General features: G+C 41.5%; 1 protein-coding gene across 8 annotated transcripts in view; it reads right to left on the bottom strand.

Moving 5' to 3' along the window:
• Positions 1-17,514, bottom strand: part of FHIT (fragile histidine triad diadenosine triphosphatase) — a 1,225,929-nt gene that overhangs the window by 1,094,239 nt on the left and 114,176 nt on the right. The window lies entirely within an intron of this gene.

The following is a 17,514-nucleotide window of genomic DNA, read 5'->3' as shown; positions in this document are numbered from 1 at the left end:
TTCTTTACTCAGCGCGTGGTCGGTCTGTGGAACTCCTTGCCACAGGATGTGGTGCTGGCGTCTAGCCTAGACGCCTTTAAAAGGGGATTGGATGAGTTTCTGGAGGAAAAATCCATTATGGGGTACAAGCCATGATGTATATGCGCAACCTCCTGATTTTAGGAATGGGTTAAGTCAGAATGCCAGATGTAGGGGAGAGCACCAGGATGAGGTCTCTTGTTATCTGGTGTGCTCCCTGGGGCATTTGGTGGGCCGCTGTGAGATACAGGAAGCTGGACTAGATGGGCCTATGGCCTGATCCAGTGGGGCTGTTCTTATGTTCTTATGTTCTTATTCAATTTAGCTATAATGAGCCTGTGCTACTCCTGAACGTCAAGGTAAGTCACCTGTGAACATTTTAGGACAGCATGAACAGAGACAAAGTGAAAATGCAACCACAGGAAAAACCAGTGTCATGATTTCTATATGGGCTACTCTAGAGTGACAGGAAACGGAAGTGGCTGAGCGATGCAAGGATTGGAGGAGAGATCAGGTGCGACAAAAGGATACTGCAGTACAGAACGGAAAGCTCCACATTGCACAGGGACTGCTTTTCAGGACACCAGATCCAGCCCATGGGCCAGGATTTGTTGTTTGTTCTCTTAAGTCAAGCAGAAGTCACTTTGAAGTTGAGAGTTGATTACTACAATTTAAAACAGTTTACTACAAATTACAGTTTTGCTCTTGGGGCTAAGTGATAGATCCAGAAACGAGCACTCTCTTGGACAGAAATCAGGAATAAATCATGGCTAGGATCTGCAGTGCTGCTTTAATTATTTTGACAAACGAAACAATGAAGTGCTAAATGTCAGTGTTGCTGATCAACTCTGACTATTTTTGCACTATTGTCATTATTTCACGGTGGCGTCATTTAGATTAATTGGCTGTCGTGGTGACATCATTATCTAGAAGAGCAGCAGTGTGATGTGCTACGTTAGAGCTAGCCAGGACACAACTTTTTACTTGAATCCAGTATATAGAGTTTGCAATGCTGCTTAGTTTAGGTTCCAATTTGAAATACTCAGTGACTTGTAATGCTCACCTTTAATATAATAGGAATGTAATTCAACCACCACTCCAATTTGAAACTCAGTGACTTGTAATGCTCACCTTGAATATAATAGGAATGTAATTCAACCACCACTCCACAAACAGTTCTTCTCTGGCTTAGATGAAAGCCCTTCCCTGACCTATTTACCATACAGGTGAATGTTAGGAGTGCTGTGAAAACTATATTTCCCATTGTCATTCACACCAGGTTCACAAAGCTGCATGTCATTTTATCAAAATATAGAGAGAAGTTGCTGTGAAATTTAATTTTTACAAAAAAGGGAAAACCCAAAGGTTGGTTTATTTTTTAAGCAAGTACACCTCAGTTAATATGATTAGCAGAACCCAACTGAGCAGAGAGTACATGGGATCATTGATGTAAGTTTTTCCATCTGCCTCTGAGAATTAAAACTCAAACCCCATTAAAATGTGAAAGGCTAGTGTAGTTATTTCAAATCCTATATACCATGTGAAAACTTATCTTTGGACCTGGTAAAACACAAATTGATTTTAGTTAAAGTCTTTGTTTCCAGTGGTTTTAGAGGAGCCATTGTGCTTTTAATATTTTAAGCAGAAAACTAGTTTTAATGGCCCTTTTCACTTAAGGCTTTTCATCTGTTCACACAGGTGCCATGTTTATGGCTTTCCTGTGTTTTTTAAAAGTTTTTAGAGGAAAGTGATGAGGAATGAATACACCTTGTGAATACCTTTTCAAAACTCATTATGGAAAAGCGATGACCATCTTCACATCTTCCAGGATTCATCAATCCTAACCCTTTCATAAATGTGTCACCGCCCACTCAGCCAACCCATCACAATTTAATAGTCTTGTAGACTAAGATGTAGTGTTCTCGTAAGAGAGACAACGTTCTGAATTTCGGCCAGCTTTTCTGTACTGTTGAATGAAAACGTAAATAACTCTACATTTAGAGAGAGTGCCCGGTGTGCCTAGAACTTGCCTGCAGGATTCTACAAATCCACTGGGGAACTACCATAGACGAGAACTGTCACACAAGATGACTAACAAAATATGCAATCAAACAATATATAAACATAAACATTAAAACTGCTCTAGCACATCTAAACAGGGTTAAACTATACATCACATTCATCATGTAGATTGCCCATGTCTGTGTCTTTTTAAATAGCCATGAGAGGTCTGATCAGGATTGGGTCCATGTCACATGAAAAAGGTTTTTTAACCTTTCCTCTCATGACACAGTCCCAAGAAAATTAACCTTTCCCTTCGTGTCACAGTCCCAACACAAACAATAATAATGCCTGCTACACACAGATGCAGGCAAACTAGACGTTTAACTCACTTCTGCCCAGCCCACAGGCATACATATTTGATCCCTGTTGCATATATGCAATGTGGAGCAGAAGTGACTTGAAGCACTACTGTGGAATCTTTTTGAAAATATGTTCATTAAATATTTGAGTTCTGCAAAATAATTCCCTTCTTCAGCTCACAGAAATCCAATGGATCAACAAGAAAGCCATTAATTTCACTTTAGTGCTTCATATATACTGTGAGTTGACAAGTAAAGCTTGTGTCCTTTAGCAGTCAGTCCTTGAGAACCCTGACAACTTTTGGTTGAAAAATTGAGCAAATAGGTAATTGTTGCAGTGATGAGACTCCCAGTTCCCTGGGACTCCAGTTTGCCCAAGGATATCCATAAAAATAGCATGGATCCATGATGAGTTGGGTGAGGATGATTTTGCTCACATTTATTAGCAACAAACTGTTCTCAAGCACCTATGTCAATGCCCTGATGATACGCAAGCCAACATCCTAATGATCGGGATAACATAAGAACATAAGGAGAGCCCCACTGGATCAGCCCAAAGGCCCATCTAGTACAGCTTCCTATATCTCACAGTGGCCCACCAAATGCTTCAGGGAACATACAAGACACAACCTGCTATGTGAGAGACAACAAGACACAACCTGGGGTGTGAGGTGCTGGGAATGAGATATTACTGGTACATCTCTAAGCCCTTCTGTTGTGTCAAGTTTGGTTCCTTAACTCTCTAGTTTTCTTTAGAACTTTCTATATATAGTCTGTAAATAGTTGTTGGCAACCTTCAGTCTCGAAAGACTATGGTATCGCGCTCTGAATGGTGGTTCTGGAACAGCGTCTAGTGTGGCTGAAAAGGCCAATCCGGGAGTGACAATCCCTTCCACACTTGGGAGCAAGTGCAGTCTGTCCCTGGTCTGTCTCCCTGGCTATGGGCCTTCCTTCTTTGCCTCTTAGCCTCAGACTGTTGGCCAAGTGTCTCTTCAAACTGGGAAAGGCCATGCTGCACAGCCTGTAAATAAATATTCTGGAAAATGTGTACACACTGAAATTGCAGGTATGGTTTTCTACTCTTTTGGTTTTTCCTTGAATTAGTCTAATTCTCATCAGGTAAATTATGTGAACCTTTGAACCTATTAAGTGCAATTTTCTCTAACTCTCTTTAGGTAGAAAACTAATTTTCATGAACAAGATGATTGTCCAAACATTCAGGCTCAGTTTTCTTCTGCCGAAGTTAATAATAAAGCTATTCCTCTAACATAAAAAGACATAATACGGGTCAATCCTCATCATCCACGGGGGTTCCATTCCCAGAACCCTCACGGATGCAGAAAACCGTAGATAATCACATGTGGAGTCTGACCTATTTTTCTGAAATGCGAGGAGGCCTCATTCTACCTCCCTATGCCTCAGAATGCCTGCACTTCGGGTTTTTGTGAAAACTGGAAGTGCCTGCCAGAAGTCTCTGATAGGCATTCTGAGTTGCAGGGAGGCCGCACACTGCCTCCCTGTGACTCAGAAGACCTCCCAGAAGTGACTTCTGGAGGATCAAATCCACAGGTTCTGAATCTGCGTATAAAAAAGAAGACTCATTGTACCCCTTTCAAACAGTAGGTGTGATTTCATTTTTACTTCTTTTTTTATTCATACGTCCAGGGGTTTTTACTACATAAGAACATAAGAACAGCCCCGCTGGATCAGGTCATAGGCCCATCTAGTCCAGCTTCCTGTATCTCACAGCAGACCCACCAAATGCCCCAGGGAGCACACCAGATAACAAGAGACCTGCAAGGCTTCCTGGGAATTGTAGTTAAGAACATAAGAACAGCCCCCCTGGATCAGGCCATAGGTCCATCTAGTCCAGCTTCCTGTATCTCACAGCGGCCCACCAAACGCCCCAGGGAGCACACCAGATAACAAGAGACCTGCATCCTGGTGCCAGGATGTTCAAGGATTGCACATTTAAGTTTAAATATGGTTATTCATAATATGTATAAACGAATCTGTGTTGGAATAGAATCAAGCTATCCTTCAAAAGAAAATCGGCAGCCAAATGTTGATATAATTTTTAATTTTAGGATATTTTTATCCTACCATTCGGCCTCCAAAGAGGTCTTCTGGGTGCCTCACATCAATTAAATACTACAATAAAATGGCAGGGGAGAAAGGGGAGGGGAGCACAGTAAACCTGTTAAAAGAGACTGCAACAGGTAGAGTATATAGTAGTTCTTTGCTTGTTGGTTTCCTTTCTCCTCCTCCTCACAAGGTAGATGGTGCCCCATGGTCACTGAGCTAGGTTTAGAGAATAGACCCATAGTTTATGGTAGAATTTAAACTATAAAATGAGCTTCCCCCTTCTTTTATTCTTCTCTGTTGTTTTTTTCTTTGTTTGCTTTTTCCAAATATTCCAAAGTCATTTCAGTTGACATCAATATGCACTAGAGCCAGCGCGTACACAAAACCAGTCTGGAGTCTATACAAACAGAACAATCTGGAAGTAAACCAGATTTTCCCGCTTGGTTACTCCCCCTACCATACGTGCAACCAGGAATGTTAACTTGAACCTATGCAAGTAAAGTCCACTCAACAATTAGGCTTTTACAAAGCAGAGGTGGACCAACCAAATGGGTGGAGACACTGATATGGCATTGGCATGCACTGATGCATCCAGGCTTCGGTTCCCTTGAATACCATGAATAGGGAAGGATGTATAAGACTGAGACTGACTCCTTTACCACACCCGCATCCCACCCAGGACAGTGGGTGAACTAGCACACTTTCAAATTAATGTGTACAATGCAACACATCAACAAGCTTTTACAAAATAAATTTTTTTTCTTTTTACTTATAAACTTTCTATCTCAAATTCTCAGGGTACATGCTATCATTTACATGAGGCATAAGGGGAAAAAAATATGAAATTTTAATAAAGACAGTCCAAAACATTTCAATCATCCTCCAAACTGTTTGCTATCAAGCCTGTAAGCAAAGGTCAGATGGCAAAAAGTAACAGATGCCACAAGCTTCAACAACAGCAGCAAGATGATTATATGAGAAGACAAATTATTGAGCACTGATTCAGATGACAAAACTGACGCGCTGAAAATAAAGGTTGAAGAGATTAATTTATAGTGGCTAGCTTCCCATTGGCCGTTTCTGCCATCAGAAGCTCTCTGGGAAAGGAAGGAGCATTCCACTTGTGCAAGGACCCTTTGGGCAAGCAGAATGCAGTATCAATTCCCAGAGGAAGTGCCCGACACCGGAAGCACAACTTGAGATGCTATCCTGTCTTTTTAACTCACCTGTTCCCCCAAATCGAAGACTGAAGGTGCAAATAAGACAAATAAGGGTATACAAAATAAATAAAGTTAGGAGATTATGAGCTTTACAATCACATAAAACACACATCAAATAAAAGCTAACTGGAAAAAAAGTTTGAAGATTCAGAGCCACTGGATGGTATAAAAATTGTAGGTAGCTGTGTTGGCCGAAAAGATTTTGGTCTTAGGGACTTTGGACAATACCGAATCTAGCCAGCTAGCAGGGAGATTGTGAAAATGACTAAAATATTTATCACCACCTGAAGATGAGACTTTACTTTTTGAGGGAGGTATGCCCTCTATCCAACCAGTAGGCATTACCAATAATTTCTTTAATCAATTCTGTACCTAGTGAAACATCAATTAATGCTCAGCTTTGCTAAAGATGAAGAAGCTACCATCCTTTCTTTTTTCTACTTCTCTTCTTTACAAGGGTTGTGCGCCTTAATTCATGCTATAGATGTATCAAAGTAAAACTGCCAGGTTGTATATTTTCTAAAAGTTGGGTACAGCCAGTATTGACATATTCATCCTAGAAGCCCTGGGTTCATTCTGAGATCCACGTCTACTATCTACTGAAGCTTATCAGCATGAGTCTGCACAAATTCTCGTGACTCCATCTTAAGACTTTTATACAATGCAGTCCTTTTTGAGGCAATTTCTGCAGATCTACCTACCCCTTTGCTTAACAACAGTGGGCCCTCCTTATCCATGGATGCCAAGCCTGCAGCTGAAGGGTCTCAGAGGACCTCCTGCATGCAACCGGAAATGGCTTTTGGTCATGTCCAGGAGGTGTTCTGAGGTGTGGGGTGACTGCGCGACTTTCCTGCACTTCAGAATGCCTCCCAGACACAACACAAACATCCAGTTGATGCTCGCAACACATAGTCACATCCGGGGTCTCAGATCACCTCCCAAATACAACTTGAAGTCACTGGTGACTGCCCAGGAGGTTTCTGAGGAGGCCGGGAGGCTGCTTGCAACCTCTGGCAGTCCAGGCAAGGCCCCCAGGCAAGTTATTGTGACACTACACACCCCTCCCATAGATTTAATTATCCATGGATTTCAGTATCTGCATGAGGGTCCTGGAACAGATCCTCTATGGATACTGAGAGTCCACTGTATATACAACCTACATCTAGGGATAGTAGATGAACAGGCACACTTCCAAATTAATGCTTGGGGGGGAGGTATGGTATATAAATGCCCACTCTGCAGCACCATTTCCAACAGTCACAATTAGCAGTCAGTGCTGTTGCAGGGAAGGATAGGCATTCCAGGAACTGGGACTCAAGATCTGTCTCCTCCAGGCAGAACCTCAAAGAGTCCATTACACCTGGACCTGAGCGCTGAGTTGTTTTTACTTATTTTTATTTCATCTTGAAAGCACCCCAAACAATTTTTTCTTTAAGTCTGAGAGCTCCTTTGGAACAGTTCTACAAACAGAAATATATATATGCAATGAACCCATGGGATGGAACAGGATGTAAACCAATATATGACAACACCAACAATTGTTATATTTGTGAGCCAGGCTGGTAGTCTTTGTAGAGGGCATAAAGGTGGGATAAAATAAGTCTGTCAAATAAGAAATAAGACATAATAAATTTAAGCAGGACTCTCACAATGGAGTTTGGAGAACAGACACAAGCAAGGATGCCTCCTTCAGAATCATGTGAGAAACCAACAGAAGGCCTAATACAACTTGAGCTGAAGCTGAAGTTTTAAACTGAAGGGGGGGACAGTGAAGGGGTTTAGAGGGAGTTAACTCCAGTTCATTTTAAAGCCATAAAGGGTTTGAATAACACTCCAATCCTATGCCACATGGTACAGCAGTACTGAAATAACTGCAGCTGCATCCTGCAGGGCCAGAGCAGCTGCCAGAATCTTATTGGTTCCCTTCCCCATGTTGAACTCGACTGGCCCTAATGGGTCTTGGATCTGCGCCAGCTCAGTAGCTGGTGCAGAACCAAACAGACCTGTGTCAGACTCTGCAGCACCGGAGGAAGGACAGGATTCAGCAGCAGCCTCTGCCACTGTCTCCGCTTCCTTCCCAGACCCGATCCACCCTCCTCCCTGGCCAGTTTTGCCCCCTCCTCACCTTTCCCCTGCCCTGAAAAGTCTTCCGGCTGCCCAGTGGGGGAACTCACCAGCTGGCACTCCTTGTTGGTGTCCCCCACGGGCCTCCCCACCAGTTCTGAGTCTCCCATCGGCAGCAAAATGTCTTATGGTACTTTTGCGACACCCAGGGCTCGTGCTATGCTTGCAAAGGATTGGGTCCTAAGTGTTGAAAATGAATTGCTCACCCTTTCTATAAGGTATAAAGTTTAATCTATGGCAACCTGCAGTTATCTAAACATATTTAAAGACCTTCAGTGCATATTTAAGCAAACGGTAAGAGTAATATTGCTGTAATAATGTTGGCAACCTTCAGTCTCGAAAGACTATGGTATTTCGCTCTGAATGGTGGTTCTGGAACAGCATCTAGTGTGGCTGAAAAGGCCAATTCGGGAGTGACAATCCCTTCCACACCGGGAGCAAGAGCAGTCTGTCCCTGGTCTGTCTCCCTGGCTATGGGCCTTCCTTCTTTGCCTCTTTGCCTCAAACTGTTGGCCAAGTGTCTCTTCAGACTGGGAAAGGTCATGCTGCACAGCCTGCCTCCAAGCGGGCCGCTCAGAGGCCAGGGTTTCCCACCTGTTGAGGTCTACTCCTAAGGCCTTCAGATCCCTCTTGCAGATGTCCTTGTATCGCAGCTGTGGTCTACCTGTAGGGCGCTTTCCTTGCACGAGTTCTCCATAGAGGAGATCCTTTGGGATCCGGCCATCATCCATTCTCACGACATGACCAAGCCAACGCAGGCGTCACTGTTTCAGCATTGCATACATGCTAGGGATTCCAGCTCGTTCCAGGACTGTGTTGTTTGGAACTTTGTCCTGCCAGGTGATGTTGAGAATGCGTCGGAGGCAGCGCATGTGGAAAGCGTTCAGTTTCCTCTCCTGTTGTGAGCGAAGAGTCCATGACTCACTGCAGTACAGAAGTGTACTCAGGATGCAAGCTTTGTAGACCTGGATCTTGGTATGTTCCGTCAGCTTCTTGTTGGACCAGACTCTCTTTGTGAGTCTGGAAAACGTGGTAGCTGCTTTACTGATGCGTTTGTTTAGCTCGGTATCAAGAGAAAGAGTGTCAGAGATCGTTGAGCCAAGGTACACAAAGTCATAGACAACCTCCATGGGTAAGGGTAATATTGCTGTAAAACATTGAAATAACAGAAAAAGCTTTGTTTCTTTGGAAGATGTCATACCTGTGCTCCTCAAAAATTCTAGGCAAAATGAGTCTTCTCTGAACAATTATCAAATTTCTAGTACATTTTTACAGCTTTTAATCACCTTTGAAAAGAATGTCATTAGATACAACACAAGAATTTCTGAGAAGCAGAATGATTGGCAACCTTCAGTCTCGAAAGACTATGGTATAAGCCTACAGCACCTGGTATTCCCAGGCGGTCTCCCATCCAAGTACTAACCAGGCCTGACCCTGCTTAGCTTCCAAGATCAAACCATTCTGCAATTTGAATAGCCAAGCTTAGACACTAAGCATGTTGGTTCTGCTCTATTTTAAAGCCTGAAAACATTGTCACAAGAACAATATTGCATCTCTGTGCGGTCTCCATTATTCTCATTTTACAGATGGTGAACTGAGATTAACAGGTTCAATCAACTAATAAGTCTACAGCAAAGTTTGACTTGAATTCAGGTTCTCAAACCCAAGTCTCTTGAGACCTTTCGGCAAGGCCTGAAGACCCTTCTGTTTAAACAGGCCTTCTGAGTTCTTGGCCTTTTAACATCTTTTTAACATCTTTTAATATTTTTTACAGGCCTGATTCTTTTATGACTTGCTGCTGCTCTATGCTCTTTTTACCTATTTTTTTTTTACTCTGACTGCTGTTTTTAGTATGTGTTAATATGTTTTTATTTGTTTTTAAATTGTTTTTAATATGTTGTAAGCCGCCTTGAGTCCCTTCGGGGAGAAAGGCGGGGTAGAAATAAAGTTATTATTATTATTATTATTATTATTATTATTATTAAGTCAAATTCTCAGTACTCTGGACTGCACTAGGTCTTTACAACAGTAACAGAAAAATAGAGCTATTAGCTGTGGGCTATGGTATTTGCTTTTTAGCCACAGGATGGAAAAGTGAGGATGAGAATTAATGATGGGCTTAAAAAAAGAAAAACCAATTACTATTTTTAATAATTAGTGATGGCCTTGTACGCTTTGAGAAGATTAATTATTCCAAGGCCAAGTTAACATTGCACAATGCTGTAGTTTAATGAGCAAATCTACATACAGTTTTGTAAAATATCTACAATCATGCCAACTGCAACAAAATTGTATTACCAGAAGGATTCAACAAAAACCCATTAATTCTCCTTTTGATTGAAGTGCATATTTACTATACTTGATCACATGCTCACCTCTTCCTTACTCTGAAAGCAAAGGGGTTAGAACCACTTTTAAAATATGTGGTTTCAATGAGGCACTATTAGGTAACATCCTAAAGATGAAAAGATTCGACTGGCCACAAATAAGAAACTTGGAAGAAGTCATGCCTTTGTTTCAGAATGTCAACTGCACTGATCAGGGAGAACGCACACTTTTTTTTATACCACTACACTTCCTCAGAAAACAAGGAAACACATTAGCGATAATTTTTCACTGTCTGTAGCCTCCAATTCAGTTCACTGCTCATTTAAAATTAGAAACAGACAACATCCTCTGAAGAAACACCATCCTTCGCTGCTGTCTGGTAAAGTGCTACATTCTTACCATAACAATGTATATCTATGAAAAGAAAATTTTCCAGATCCATTTACATCTGGCATCTCATGGGAATGCCACTCTTGGAAAGTAGTAATTAATATCACTCCTGGGCACAAAAGCTTGGTGTTCAGGTTGCTCTAACTGATGTTCAGCATCCATTGTCATGTTTGCTTGATGTATTTTCCTTATTTGTATATGATATTTGTGGTGTTTTTAAGTGCTTAAGCAGAAGCACACAGAAAGCCTTGGTGATATGGCAACGGGCAAACCCTCCCTTGTTATGGCATGCCGACAGGGATGCTAGTTCCCAGGCTGAAGTGTGACAATAGCTGATACAGCACTCTGTGAAGAAGCACCCATTGTTCTCACCCCTGTATGAGATTCTAATGTGGCTTTATCTGAGAACTGAATGTAGCTGTTAATGTTGCAAGTACAATAAAAACGCAGGAGGAGGCTAGTAGAATCAGCTTTTCTCTCTCTCTGCTTTGAATCCAAAAGTCTGTCTCTCGTCTCTTCCTTGGCTCCTTGATTCTTTCCTGCACTTATCCAGCAACCTAGCCCGGGGGCTTGGTTGCTCCCCCAAGGGTCACTGCAACAATATTTTCTCCGGTCACCATCTAAAGGCAATCTTCATCAGTAGCATTAATGAACTGGACTAGATGCACCCTTAGCCTGATCCAGGAAGATTTTTCTTGTGTTCTAGCTTCTTTGTGCTCCTGATTAGCTAGGTATAGATTTTGTCTTACCACTATAAAAGTTACCCAGAAGGCGCTTGGTTGTAATATAGGTACTTTTGGACTATCTGCTTGTCTTACCAATTTGCACTCAGCTGAGACACAAGCTCTCCTCACACAAATGAAAATCCTGGCCTGTCTGGATATAGTTCAACACCTTATTCTTTCATTTACTATTTTTTTAACCTGCTTTTCATAACCAATCGAAGGGGCAGCAGCATAGCTAAGAGACTGCAGGGGGTAGCAGGTAGCAGGGGGTAGTTGCACCGGGCATCAAGTTTTCGGGGAGCAACAAGCTGAGCTTGACAGTAGTGACCAAAATTGTGAAAATCTTGCTCTGTATGAATAATACAATCATGTTATAGATCATTGGAAAGGCATTTTAATGCAGAGTGCAATGAAGCAAACTGCACTGGAATATCTGTATTCTATCAAAAGTTATGGCCAATTAACCAGAAAATGAAAACACAATTGTCTTGTGGAACAAAAAATGGATTTGCTTAACTCCAAACTGACCTATGACACTGAGGGCACAATCCTAAACCCTTATGTCAGTACTTTCCAGCACTGGCATAGCGGTGCCAATGGGACATGTGCTGCATCCTGCAGTTGGATGTCACTCACGGAGGCCTCCTCAAAGTAAGGGAACATTTGTTCCCTTACCTCAGAGCTGCATTGCCCTTATGTCAGTGCTGGAAAGCACTGACATAAGGGGTTAGGATTGCACCCTGATTGTTCTGAGTGCCAACAAGATGTTATTATAATACAGCATGGAACCAATAGCTTTTCATTTATTTACTTAATTAAATTTGATTTTATCATGCGGGGGGGGGCCTACAAAATCTTCTTTGACCCCGAGTAGCAGATAGATGCCTTAGCTATGCCACTGACTGGGAGGAGGCAGCAGAGCAAGTGGGTGGTGAACTGCTGGGGGGAGGAGGTGGGTTCCTCCCAATTTTCACTTTTTAAAAAGCCTGGGTATGATGTCACTTCCAGTTGTGACATCACTTCTGGGGCAACATTTTGAGCTTGGCATTGGGCTACATGATCATTAGCTATGCCACTGCTAAGGGGCTTACAGTAAAAAAAAAAAAAAAAGAATTGGAAAAGGAAAATTAAACATCACGAAAATCATAAATATATATATCAGGGGTCTACAAACTATGGCCAGGGGGCCACATCCAGCCCCCACAAGAGTTTATCTGGCCCTCAGCAACTTAAAATATGTATATATGCCAATAAAGGTTACTGGATTGATTGATTGATTGATTGATTGATTGATTGATTTTAGCAATTTTCTTTTTGCTAACATTGGACATTTTTACTGGTAGATCATTTCTAAGTTTAAGCATGGCATTGTTTCTTTGCAGTTGTCACATTTCTCTTTTGTTCTGAATCATATCATGCCGATTACAAAAAAGATCTAAGTAAAACTTATCCATTCATTCACAAAACTTGATTTTTCTGGCATGCAAAAGTGTAAAATTTACGATGGAGCCCTCGAACCGAAAAGTTTGGAGACCCCTGCTACACAGGTATATGCCATAAAAAATGATAACATTGCCACTAAAAGTGGTATGCAATGGAGTGATCTTAAAATCAACTCTGGCAGCAAAGCGTTAATACCTTGTATCATAGAGCAGAAAATAAGCCATACAAAATTTTTTAAAAAAAAATTAACTTCTGAAAAATGCCAGCGAAGGGGCTTTTCAAATTTCTTCAGGAAGGAAGTTTCATGCCTGCAGGGCAACATCTTCCAACTAAGGTGGGACCCTGAACGTGCCTCATCCACACCTATAGGAAGCAGAGCATCAGGGCATGTGAAAGACATGAGGGCAAAAGGTAGAAAGAAACTGGCAGAGGTCCACAGTGGTCCTGATAAAACTCCGTCATTCAACTAGAAAGCTCATTTATGATCTCATCATAAATAAATAAAAGGGCAAGCTGCTTGAAAATCTATTTATTCTCCCTGGCTTCTCCAGGTGTTTCCATTTCACAAGGTTGTTTTTTGTTGCCCTTTTGCTGATTCTTTTTTACCTACACTGCTTTTGTGATGCTTACTCTGATGACTGTGTTATTGCTATTTTAATTTTTAACTTCTTGGAAGCCGTCTTGAGAACCTCCCATTGGGACGGGTAAAGCAGGGCAAAAGTGGTTTTGTTAGTTAAATAAATCCAGCCAACTATTGACTGGTTCCCTCTGAAATTTCTACCAGAAAAAAAAAGTTAGTACTAATCAAAACTATAAGGGAAAACTTTAAATACACACTCGTTTTATTATGTGGATGTCATCATAGCACGGAGTTATGCAGCTACTTCACTGAATCCAAGCCAAGAAGTAGCTAATGGCCAGTCGAGTCCAGTGCAGAATGCTCGACATTTAAATGAGTGAGATGAGTTGTGTTTAATTCTGTCTTCTTTGTTAACATCTCTGTTTGAATGCAGCTAAAAACACTTCTGTCACTCAGACTCTGTCAATCTAGTAATAGGTCTCAATTTAAGCAGAGTGGAGGCAGTTGTCTTTGCTGCCAACAATAAAAGAGATATACTTCAGAAGAAAAAGCCTAAGCAAAAATGATTTTCTTCATTTGTTGTTACAAAAAAAAAATAAGCCAGAGTACCTAGCATTATCGTTTTATTCCATTTTGATGTGTCTGAAATGTAGGGATGTGGCATTAAGAAGAGAAGCCTAGAAGCAGCGTAGTTATGATTTCCAAAATGTTCTGCTAGCATGAAGCCTCTTACACAACACAAAAAAGTACAGTGCTATTTTTCTTTCCTTTTTTTAAAACATCAAAAGGTCTTGGGAACCCAAGGTCATATCTGCTATCCCTAAAATTTCTGGTACAAATGAAACCTGGCCAAAATTCCAGTTCAATTCAAGCAAGGTGAGCAGAAGTCCTCATTTTCCAGGACATGCCCTCTTTTTTAGCCTCATGTTCTGGAAAATAACTTAAAGGTCCTCCTTTTCCTGTGAGTTGACCTCTGCAGGCAGGGCTCAGCCTTCTTGTAATTAATAAATTATACGAGTAATATAGTTTTAAATTTAAAAATATTGATTCTAGTGTTTAAATTAAACATGATATTGCAACATGATGGTATTATTCTTAAAAACCACAATTTTAACTAATTTGGCCAGTAGTGGTCACAGATGCACACATGTGCATCACCCAGTGCGATGCCACTGATTCTGCAGGTATTGTGTTGCCATTTTGACTTATTCTCTATGGCTCCTGAGGTCCGAACTGGAACCAGTGGGCTGAAACTGCAGGGAAATTGGATTTGGGCTCAACACAAGAAAGAATGTTCTAAGTAAGAGCTGTTTGACACTGGAACAGTCTGCTTCAAACAATAGGGAGTTCCTTCTCATTGGAAGCTTACAAGCAGAGATGGACAGCCACCTGTCAGGGATGCTGCAGCAGCAGCTTGCACTGAACAAGGTCTAGATGGCCTCCAAGGTCTCCTTCAACTCTACCACTGTATGATTCTATCTTGGTATTTTTCTTTCAGTCACTGAGAGTTCAGTTGTTTGGGTAGTTTGCATGTCCTACTTTTTTATTAGCACGATATCCCCATGAGAAACATTTACAGTTGAGCATGAGAATCCTAGCTTAATCAGGGCATTAATAAAAAACTTTTGTAATGGAAAAATGTGCACAATACAGAGATTCAACAGGCATATGGAGGGTGGGAGGGAAGGAATGCTGCAGAATAGATAAACCTGGGGAAACATCCATCTTTAGTCTCTTTCATCGCCCATTTGCTTGGCACTATGAGCTGGGATTTCCTAAATCTAAGTGCTCATCTAAAAAACATTAGTGCCTCCCAGTTGGGAGGATTTGCTTTTTACTGCCAAGGGCTTAATACAGAGAAGATGCACTGAGCAGCCTGAACACATTTGAACACCCAGAGGGTTATTTTGGCAGCTGTAGTGAAAAGCCTCAAACCATGCCCGCAAGAAGGCTCTACCTTTGCAGGAGAATGAAGCAACATGTCAAAACCTGCTCATAACAATCATGTTTTCAGCCTCACAATTACCTCTAGGGTGACTGTGCCACAGATAGAATAGTGCTACCATGACAGGACAGCCAAAGGCTATTCATATACACTGCCGAGACAGAGCTGTACAGGGAATATCGGCATTTTGTAGATTACCCAGATTAGAAATGTTAACACATGATCTATTATGAGTTTTGACTGCCTGAGACCAGCAGTCCTTCAGCAATTGAATTTCAGTCCTTTTTCTTTACATTATACACACACCAAAGTAAAAACTGACACCCACAACATACACGTCCATGCAGCAGCTACACACTGACAATTTGTGGAATCTATGAACACCAAAAACCACAGCACCATTGCCTATGAAACTGATAAGAAAAGATTCAGATATAGCACAAACGTTTGCCAGAACTGCAAACATTTTAAGGTGTACTGCCATTACAGGAATATAGGAACACAGCATTTTTACACAAAATGATTACATGCACAGATTTGTTCTCTCTTTTACCTAAAAATGGAAACAATTGCTTTCCCACAATAGCAGGTTTTATCTTCTAACCTGGTCTTGTTCACTGCCACAAAAGTTGCTACAACACTGGACCACAACACAATACATAATACATCACTGATATAATTGCCTGTACTCATTGGCAGAGCAGTAATTTAAAATAGTCCCAGCTTTGATGATGCTGCTGCCATTAAACAAGTAAGAGCGGAGGAAGTGCTGTCAGAAGGAGCAAGTAAGTGCAAGAATAACTATGTATTGGCAGTCACTGGTGGATAGCCCTTTGGCCATCTGTTGAATACCTAGGGATCCCCTGGTTTCCCTGGGATCTAGGATGCTGTCAGACTGCATCTTAGATCCCTGAAGCAGTTTCCTCCATGCTCTGAATAATTGGGATCCGGAGGATTTTCAGTGAAAACACTGCTTGCAAGGGGTCTGTCATGTCTCCCTTACAACTGCAAGCATATGTGTACCTATTTCTATGTTATCAGTGAGCTAGTTGGATAGGTTGGGATCCAGCATTCGGATCAGATTTCTCATTGGTTCATCCTATTTAGAGCAGAGCTGTGAAAATCATTAATAAACAGAGATTTATGAAAATGGTGTTATTGATCTTACTCAAAAGTAAGCCCATTGTGTTTAGTAAGATTTAGGGTGCAATTCTAACCCTTTATGTCAATGCTTTCCAGCACTGACATAAAGGCAATGCAGCTCTGAGGTAAGGGAACAAAATTCCCTTATTTTGAGGAGGCCTCCATGAGTGCCACCCAACTGCAGGATGCAGCACATGTTCCATTGGCACCGCTATGCCAGTGCTGGAGAGCACTGACATAAGGGGTTAGGATTGCGCCCTTAGGCTGTGATCCTATCTTACTCACTGGAAACAAACACCTCTATTAATCAATCATACAGTGAAAGCCTCGAGGAGACAGTAGAATTAAGGAGGTTGAAAGAGCTGGGTAGAGAAGGCAAAAAGATGACTGAAAGGGGAAGACACTGATCTTTTTCAATATTTTGGAATGTAATAGGGTGAATAACTGTTCCTTCCATCAACTCAAGAAAAAATATGGTTGTGCTTTTCCCAGTCTGGTCCCCTGCAATGATGTGTTTGATTAACTTGGGATTATTTCATTGAGCCCCCAAATATCAACAGAAACTCATTCCACAACACTGGCACTGAACCAATATGTTTGGACCCGAGGAAGAACTCAATTCTTAATTTCAAAAGGCTTCAAGCGATAAAGAAAATCTACCACACCCCAAGATTGGCCGTTGTAGTGATGAATTGCCCTTACTCTTGCCATCTGATTGTGTTTGGTTGTTTACCGAAACCTTCATCTCCACAAGATTACCTTGGGTCTGCAGCGAGATTATTTTTCCCCCAGTTCCTACCACAATCTTATTGTAAAGCAAGTTATGAAACCCTGGAGCTCTAATAGGCCTCAATCACGACACTATACAATTACAAGATGTATGACCTCATGACTTGTTACTGAACTGTGGAATTCCTAGAAGTCAAGAAAATTGACTTTGATACAGCAAGCACCGTATGCACTCTGTATGTGTTGGGATATTCTCTTTCTTCCCAGCTAGTTCTTCAGCTATAAAAACAGTCATTAACGAAGCAACCTTGCCTAAAGATTACATTTCCAGACACTCTTATAGCACTCAAAGCTCTCAGAAAACACATTAGCATGATAAAGGGATCACAATCTGCCAGGCAACAACTCTGCATTGGGTTCA

Source organism: Tiliqua scincoides, chromosome 2 (assembly GCF_035046505.1).
Source record: "Tiliqua scincoides isolate rTilSci1 chromosome 2, rTilSci1.hap2, whole genome shotgun sequence".
Taxonomy (NCBI): domain Eukaryota; kingdom Metazoa; phylum Chordata; class Lepidosauria; order Squamata; family Scincidae; genus Tiliqua; species Tiliqua scincoides.
This window is presented reverse-complemented; position numbering and strand designations above follow the sequence as displayed.